The sequence below is a fragment of the Octopus sinensis genome, linkage group LG28 (genome assembly GCF_006345805.1).
Source record: "Octopus sinensis linkage group LG28, ASM634580v1, whole genome shotgun sequence".
NCBI classification, from domain to species: domain Eukaryota; kingdom Metazoa; phylum Mollusca; class Cephalopoda; order Octopoda; family Octopodidae; genus Octopus; species Octopus sinensis.
In genome coordinates, this window is record NC_043024.1 from 6083702 (window position 1) to 6093630 (window position 9929).

Sequence of the window (9929 nt, forward strand, 5' to 3'; positions counted from 1 at the left end):
CCGGTCACTACTGGCGGATAGGGTGGTGCGAGACGATTTGTAGAAATACACACAACCGTACGGGCTTATACATACATACATGAAAATATAGTCGAGCGATTGGGTGGCACCAATGGCTATACCCGGGTTTATGTATGTGTATACAATATATATATACATACACACACACACATTGTATATATATATATATATATATATAATGTATACACACAATACACACAAACACACACATATATATATATAGAGAGAAAGAGAGACACGCACATACACATAATATTACGTACATGCAATGTATATATATATATATATATATATATTTGATATATGTTTGTATAGATAAATTCCTATCTGTTGATGCTTTTTCTGAGTATCTAGTACATACACACACATATATACGCACTCATATGCATAGATACACCTCAAATACATACATGCATACACATACATGTATTTAGACATAGATGCACATTAATGCAGGTATGTACGTAAGATCATGTATACACACGTACATACAGATATATACACATCTACCCATACATACACACATAAAAACGGTCACGTACACATACATAGACAAGTTCACAAACACGTACATAAACTCTTACGCATACACATACATACACCCTCTTATACACGCTCACGTGTGGGTGTATATATAATTCGGTGCATCATCCAAGTCGATTACTCATCCTCCCAACTTGGTAATCTTTCCTTTATTTTTATACAATTTTTTTTTAATACTGTAGAATATATTGCAATTGTAGCCCCAGATCAGCTTTTATCGGCGTTCTAGCCGTGACCATCCCGTCTTCTAAAAATATCAAATACAAAATTATTATCTAATCTCACCTTTTTCTTTTCCACTGAAACTAAGTTTCTTTTGCCTGGCGATTTGGTTGTTATTTCTAGCTGCTCGAATGACTTCATAGAGACAGCGTGTTCTGTTCACAATAGGATTGACTATTGATATTGCTTAGTGCAGAATATTATCAATCGAGATGACCCCGTTATAATTTGAACCTCGGGACCTATTGTCTGTTATCACAGAAGCCGTATATGAACTTCGTTTATAGTTTGGTACGCTATACGTGTTGCTGTGCTTCTTCACAATCTCTTAGGACGGCCACGTCGAGGTTTCCTTGGTAATATATATATATAAAAAGATTGGCGGGGTTTTGGAATAACTATCAGGACCTAATGGGTGAGACTAGAGGTACAAAACTGGATACGAGCAAATTTTTAGGGAAAGGAAAAAAAATTAAAATGCCGCGCGGAAACCCCGCTAAAATATGAGCTAAATATTTCTATGTCACCAAACTAACCAGGAGGACTGATATATATATATATATATATATATATATATATATATATATATATATATATACTTTATTTAAAAGCAGCAGAAATATAACAAAAGCTGTTACTCAGAGTTTCACGTTTCCGTTCGTTGGATAGTTTTGTTAAACAAGACTGTCCGATGAACGGGTACGTGAAATTCTGAGTAACAGCTTTTGTTATATTTCTGCTGCTTTTAAATAAAGCATATTACTCTACCGCTGGTATTTGAGTAATCTTTTTTCCACCTTGTTTCACATTTATGTGCTTACTCCAGTATATATATAATATAATATATATAAAAGCACAATATATCTTCGATCATGATAGATCGATTTAGGACGAGCTGACCTGGAAGTAAGCAGCGTACAGGTGTGTCTGTCTGTGTACATACCTATCTATCTACTTACCTATCTATCTATCTATCTATCTATCTATCTATCTATCTATCTATCTATCTATCTATCTATCTATCTATCTATCTATCTATCTATCTATCTATCTATCTATCTATCTATCTATCTATCTATCTATCTATCTATCTATCTATCTATCTATCTATCTATCTATCTATCTGTCTGTCTACCTGCATGTCTGTCTATTTAGATACGAGTACGTGATGTATGTATCACATACATTACGTACTCCTGTCTCGACAGGTAGATATGTAATACACGTACTTTACAGACGGACGTGTATGAAGACGGGTAATTCACGTTAACTCAAACACGCATGCTAGCATGGAAATATTAAATTATTGTAGTTCCCAACATATTTACACCTGTCTACCTAACGTTTATACCTTGAAAAGGAAAACCTGTTATGAACACAAAGAAAACTTGCAACGTACCACACACACTCTAGGTAGATAGATAGATAGATACAGTGATAGATAGATAAATTGATAGATAGATAGATAGACAGACGGAGATAGATAGAGTGATAGATAGATAGATAGATAGATAGACAGACGGATATAGATAGATAGATATAGATAGATAGATATAGATAGATAGATATAGATAGATAGATAGATATAGATAGATAGATAGATAGATAGATAGATAGATATCAAAGATAAAACGTGTCCCTTGTATTACAAAATTGTTTTAAACTTACACAATGTTTTTTTTTGTCACCTTCTTACGAAAGACAAACAAGCCAAAGAGAGCAATTGTATATGGTTACTAGATATGCTTGGGACAGAAGCTAAATCTCCGTCAAATCCCTACATAACTGTTTTGAGGGCGATCAGGCTGGTATTTCTAGCAGGAAAAATTACTGCATAGAAGGTTCTTTGTTCGGCTTCTAACGTTTTGAAGTGAAACCGAACTGCATTCTACTTCGCTTAACACTCTTAATGCCGCGCGCGCGTTTTTGAGGTCATAGTGTGTGACACAACCCTTCCTGTGCTGAATATCGTCTCTCTTTATTTTAATGAATCTAAGGTGTGTCTCTTTTAATGTTTGTCGATTATAGCTGTTCGATATATTTCATAATTTTTTTTTTCACAATGAAAAAGGACAAGCTGTTGTTGATCGATCTGTGCATTAAGAGACGACCCTATTGAATAATGCTCTGGCGTGTTCGTTCTTATTAAGCAAAACCATGAGTTGCTTTGCTAACCACAGCGATATATAAATCTTACGTATTCGATGGCGTTGGCTAGGGAATAGAGGGGTGCACGGGGGAGGGGGTAACTCGATTACATCGACCCCACTGCTCAACTGGTACTTATTTCATAGTACCCTTAAGGGATGAAAAGCTAAGTCGACCTCAGCGGAATTTGAACTCAGAACACAAAGACGGACGAAATGCCGTTAAGCATTTTGTCCGGCGTGATAACGATACTGCCAGCTCGTCGCCTCATCACCAAGCATTATTATGTCTGTGATTGTTAAGATAAAAAAAAAATCGTCCTTGTTTGTAAAAAAAAAAAATGGAACTTTGTTTTTTTACTCTAAACAAATTTCGTACCGACATTTCTGTTTGATAGCATATAAAATTCACTTTATTTTTCAAAAAAAAAAAAAAAAGACATTACATTTCTAAATCTCTCAGAGTTATGCAGTCTCTTCCCTGGGACTGCCACATTGAGTTGGCAACAAGCCATCGATAAAAAACAAAAGAAAAAGCCTCAAAACATCACCCTGGGTCCTGTATGCAAAGTTCAGCCTTCCATAAATTAATTTCAGCCATGACGTTCACTACAATAGTCTAATTTTAATCTAGACAGTTTCTGACCTAGCTTAACTCTATAATAATATTTACTTAAACATCATTATTAAACAGCAGTGCTTTCTGCTAAAGGCAAAGGTACTTTTGTAATGCTTTATAATGTGCTGCTAGATTTCTTCAAATATCACATGCTTTTTAATGCGGTAAAAACTCGTTTTGCTAAATGTGCTGGTGAAATTGAGGTACGCCCGTCTTGTAGGCACGTGCGCTTTTTTATGCTATTGAAACACGGTAATTATTAAAATAAACCCAGCCAGAATAAATATCCCTTATATTTTGAAGCCAGTGGAATTAATTGTCCAGGGGCAGTGAGAAGTAGTGACTCATTTGCTCCGCCACACGTCCTTAATGCTGTGGTTTGTGATGGTGGAGGCAGTGGTTACTGTATCTCTAGGCAAGGACCGTTTTAAGGCATAGATACACTGGGGCCTGGGAGCCTCATAGGTCTCATTTCGGATCTTTACCTTTTGACCGACAGATGTAAAGATCCCTCATTTCCAATCTATGTATGCTGTGGTTTGCTGTCGATAAGGCTGAATGCATTGATTTGTTCGGGAGCCTATAATTCTACTAAGATACTTTGTCTCTAGGGGATTGCAATAAAATAATAGAATACCGGAAGTTGTAGACAAATTACGTAATTAAACCTGTACTATTTGAGTGAACTGAGTCGCTGACGAGGAAGGTTGTTGACTTTGTTAGGGTTTCGTCATAGCGATTTATCAGGTGATATTCAGGTGTGGTAGTGGTGGCGGTGGTGCTGCTTGGCTGTGCTATAACGGTTCAGTCTCGCGATAATTCCGTGAGTGCTTCAGGTTGATCAGAAATTCTTTAAATGGAAAAGCCAGTGTTTTCCCTGAAGCAATGTAAAGTTTAGAGGAGTGTGTATGTGTGTGTGCGCGCGTGTATGTGTGTGTGCGCGCGTGTATGTGTGTGTGTATACGCGAAACCAGTTGGTAAGACTAGCCGTGAAGGATATTTAATACTATACATTTCGGATAATATGTATATGTAACATTATCCTATATTAAATATATATGATATATATATATTATATATGTGTATATATAATATCTATATATTTTGTTTGTTCCTTCTCGAGCCGGTTTCCTGGTTTCCTTGGCGTATAGGTTCCCCACCTGGACGGGATGCCGGTCCGTCGCAGGTGAGTTGCAAGATGCAGGAGGAAAGAGTCAGCAGAAGTTCGCCATTAACTTCTGCCGGAGCCGCGTGGAGCTTTGGTGTTTCGCTCATAAACACACACATCGCTCGGTCTGAGATTCGAACCCGTGATCCCTCCACAATATAGAATGCATTTAATTATTCAGATTTCAATGATAATAATTATAATAGTTTCAGATTTTGACACAGGGCCAGCAGTTTTTGAGGGGAGGGATGTGACATCGACCCGAAAAGGCAAATTTGTCTCTGGCAGGATTTGAACTCAGAAATCGGTTTCTGATTTAGGCACTACCAAGGCCAACTATTTTGAGAGGAAAGATTTAAGTCGATAACTCCTGTAGTTGACTGGTAATGACACTGAAAAAATAAAAGGCATAGTTGACCGCGACAGGATTTGAACTCGGAATGTTTAGGGTCGGGATAAAAATACCTCAAAGCAGAATTATTATATGCCGATGCTTTAATAATCCTTCCAGTTCGGAGCAGTATTTACATCTTGTTGAAAAAAGGTTTGGAGAGAGGACAGAACGTAGACATATAAGTCAATCAAAGAGGGCAACGAAAGCCAAAAGTACAAGAACGTTATGCAGGATAGGTGCAGGCGTGGATGTGTGGTTCCGGGTTCTGTTCCACTGCGTGACACTTTGGGCCGACTAAAGCTTTGTGAGTGGATTTGGTAGACGGAAACTGAAAGAAACCCGTCGTATTTATATATGAGTATGTGTATCTCTCTGTTCCCTACCACCGCTTGACAACCAGTGTTGGTGTGTTTACGTCCCCGTAACGTAGCGGTTCGGCAAAAGAGACCGATAGAATAAGTATTAGGCTTCTAAAGAATAAGTCCTGGGGTCGATTTGCTCGACTAAAAGGCAGTGCTCCAGCATGACCGTAGTCAAATGACTGAAACGAGTAAAAGAGTAAAAGAGAGAGTGGGGTGCAAAACTTCCACTTTTACTAAATACTTTTCTAAGTGTTTGTTTTTTTCGATTTTTTTAAATTTTGAAACTATTTATAAATAATGCATGAATAAAACCTGGTAAAATGTGAAATATTTATGGTAACAGGATTTAAGTACCTCGGGTGCGGTGGGGGTATTTGATAAGACAGCTCTCGGCTAGAGTTTCCTGTTTAATCTATTACATATTAGGTGATCATACATACGTATATGTGTACATAATACGTTATATCATATACTTATTTCTTTATTGCCCGCAGAGGGGCTAAACACAGAGGGGACAAACAAGAACAGACAAAGGAGTTAAGTCAATTACATCGTCCCAGTGCGTAACTGGTACTTATTTAATCGACCCCGAAAGGATGACAGGCAAAGTCGACCTCGGCGGAATTTGAACTCAGAACGTAACGGCAGACGAAATACCTATTTCTTTACTACCCACAGGGGGCTAAACACAGAGGGGACAAACAAGAACAGACAAAGGAGTTAAGTCAATTACATCGTCCCAGTGCGTAACTGGTACTTATTTAATCGACCCCGAAAGGATGACAGGCAAAGTCGACCTCGGCGGAATTTGAACTCAGAACGTAACGGCAGACGAAATACCTATTTCTTTACTACCCACAGGGGGCTAAACACAGAGGGGACAAACAAGGACAGACAAACGGATTAAGTAGACTAGATCGACTCCAGTGCGTAACTGGTACTTATTTAATCGACCCCAAAAGGATGAAAGGCAAAGTCGACCTCGGCGGAATTTGAACTCAGAACGCAACGGCAGACGAAATACCACAAAGCATTTCGCCCGGCGTGCTAACGATTCTGCCTGCATATAGATGATATACGTTACATATCCGCACTCGGCGCACACCTAACGATATGTTTGCTCTTGGTTAGATCGGATGTCAATTTGCTCAGTCAAATTATACATCGTTGCTATTATGCAAAAGTGTCGTAAGTCCAAAAGGTTGTTTTTTTTTTCTAGTTTCACCATTCCATAGCAAAACTGCTGTACTACACTTTGACAATTTTTGATATCTTGGCATCTGAAGAAGCTGGAGATACGATAGTTTGGCCGAAAGAATTGGCTTTGGCAAGCAAAAATAAATATCGAAAAAAAAATACAGATTTGGACATACAACAGTTTAACATAATAGCTACGAATTATGTAGTAATAACAATAATAATAATGGTGATGATGTTGATGATGCAATAGTAATCACATCAGTTTACTTTTCTTTCTCTTTTCCTTCCTCCCCTCCTCTTCTGCTTCTATTTGTTCTTCCCTTTTCTCTCCTCTTCTTCCTTCCTCCTTCCCTTCCTCCTCTTCTTCCTTCTTCCCTCTTCCTTTTCCTCTTTTCTTCATATTCCTGCCTCTTCACTTTGGGAATTCGTTTGTAATTAATATTTGAGGAAGATGAGAGCTCTAAGACAGACAGATGTGTGTCTGGTTGTGGTGGCGGTGGCGGTGGTATATGTGTATGTCTAGTGGGTTGTGTGTGTGTGCATATTTACCTTCCTACATACTCATGCTTATTTGTAAATAAGATTCAGGTAAAAAAAAACCTTATAGAATGCTACATTATATACATACATATATGCATATATATTTACATATATATATATATATACATATGCATGCATACATAAATATATAAACACATTTATATATATATCATCATCATCATCATCATCATCATCGTTTAACGTCCGTTTTCCGCGCTAGCACGGGTTGGACGGTTTCGACCGGGGTCTGGAGAGCTCGGGACTGCCCCAGGCTCCAGTCTAGTCTGGCAGTGTTTCTACAGCTGGATGCCCTTCCTAACGCCAACCACTCCGCGAGTGTAGTGGGTGTTTTTTACGTGCCACCTGCACAGGTGCCAGAGGGGTCTGGCATCGGCCACGTTCGGATGGTGCTTTTTTTATGGGGGGGGGGGGTGCAGAAATATAGGGGAGCACCAGTGGGAGGGGTGGTTCAGAGGACAGGTAATAGGCAAGTAGAACGTAGGATATCGAGAGAGGGGTAATGCATGGTGAAATAGCGTATTGAAGAGGGGGCTTCAAAGAGTAGACACCTATAATGGTGGTGGGGGGGGTGCAGAAATATAGGGGAGCACCACGGGAGGGGTGGTTCAGAGGACAGGTTCTAGGCAAGTAGAACGTAGGATATCGAGAGAGGGGTAATGCATGGTGAAATAGCGTATTGAAGAGGGGGGTTCAAAGAGCAGACACCTATAATGGTGGTGGGGGGGGTGCAGAAATATAGGGGAGCACCAGTGGCAGGGGTGGTTCAGAGGACAGGTTCTAGGCAAGTAGAACGTAGGATATCGAGAGAGGGGTAATGCATGGTGAAATAGCGTATTGAAAAGAGGGGTTCAAAGAGTAGACACCTATAATGGTGGGAGAAACGACATCCGGTATAGTTGAAGCAAAATAGAGATATCCGGTATTGGGGGTAGGGGTGGGGGTGGGTAGGGCGGGCGCGCCACGAAGAACCGGCAGCCAATTTCTAATCAGCCCTGTAAGGGAGATAGATCTTAAATATCTATAACGATAACTAGTGAATTATACAGAATATGCAAAAACGAGGCGAGGCTGAAATAGTAAACAGAGTGGCGACTAGGGGGATCAGAATAATAATAATTAATAAATAATAATAATAAATAGAGATACGGATGAATTAAAGTTCAAAGATTTCTTATCTTGGGATCACTTCGTTTACGGACAGATATATATATAATATATATATATATATATATATATATATATTATATGTGTGTGTGTATGTGTGTGTGTGTGTTTTTATATATATATATATAATATATATATATATATGTCTCTATGTGTGTGTATGTAACTGCTATCTTTTGTTTCAGTAATTAGACTGCGGCCATGCTGGGGCACTGCTTCGAAGATTCTTAGTCCATTGAATTGACCCCGGAACTTGTTTCTTTTTTTTGTTTCTTTTATTAAACCTGGTACTTATTCTGTTGGTGCCTTTTGCTGAACTGCTAGGTTACAGGGATGTAGACACACCAACACCAGTTGTGTTGTGAGGAAGTGATGAGGGAGAAACACACACATACACACGTGTAAAATGCACTTCTTTCAGTTTCTGTCTACCAAATACACTCACAAATATATATATATATATGTGTATATGTGTGTATATATATATAGTAGGTATGTATATATGTGTATATGTGTATATATATATATAGTAGGTATGTATATATATATGTGTGTATATATATATATATATATATATATATAGGTATGTATATATATATATGTGTATATATATATATATATAGGTATGTATATGTATCTATATATATATGTATATATGTGATGGCTCATGGCCTAGTGGTTAGGGGGTTGTACTTACAATCTTGAGATTGTGGTTTCAATTCCTAGACCAGATGCTGTATTGTGTTCTTGAGCAAAGCACTTCATCTCACGTTGCTTTGTAATCACTTCACACCTGATGTATGATACACCGTGCACTCGTTCAGACAAGTGAGTTGATCTGTGGCACATTCATTTGATCACTGTAAACAAATCATTTGAGCAGGTCATTCGGCAAAAAGCTGAATGCTCTTACATTGTCTTTGATGGGAGGGCCCATCGTATATATATATATATATATATATATATATATAATATATATATATCATCATCATCATCATCATCGTTTAGCGTCCACTTTCCATGCTAGCATGGGTTGGACGGGTCAACTGGGGTCTGTGAAGCTGGAAGGCTTCGTCAGGCCCAGTCAGATCTGGCAGTGTTTCTACGGCTGGATGCCCTTCCTAACGCCAACCACTCCGCGAGTGTAGTGGGTGTTTTTTACGTGCCACCTGCACAGGTGCCAGACAGAGCTGGCGAACGGCCATGAACGGATGGTGCTTTTACGTGTCACCGGCACGGGGCCAGGCGATGCTGGCAACGGACACGAACGGATGGTGCTTTTACGTGCCACCGACACGGGGCCAGACAGAGCTGGCAACCGGCCACGAACGGATGGTGCTTTTACGTATTTGTAAATTTATGGGTGAGTGTCTGGCTCAGTTGGATGCACAAGGAGCCATGTTAGCATTGATATGTTAGCCTGAGTTAGCTCATCACTTTTTCGATCAATTGTTTAGATAATGTTGCTTTAACTGGAGTATATATATATCATTATTATGATATATTATTATATAGTTATTATTATTAG

At 38.8% G+C, this 9929-nt stretch overlaps 1 protein-coding gene across 1 annotated transcript in view; it reads left to right on the top strand.

Moving 5' to 3' along the window:
* Positions 1 to 9929, top strand: part of LOC115225876 (wolframin) — a 38044-nt gene that overhangs the window by 748 nt on the left and 27367 nt on the right. The gene's annotated exons all lie outside the window — the stretch shown is intronic.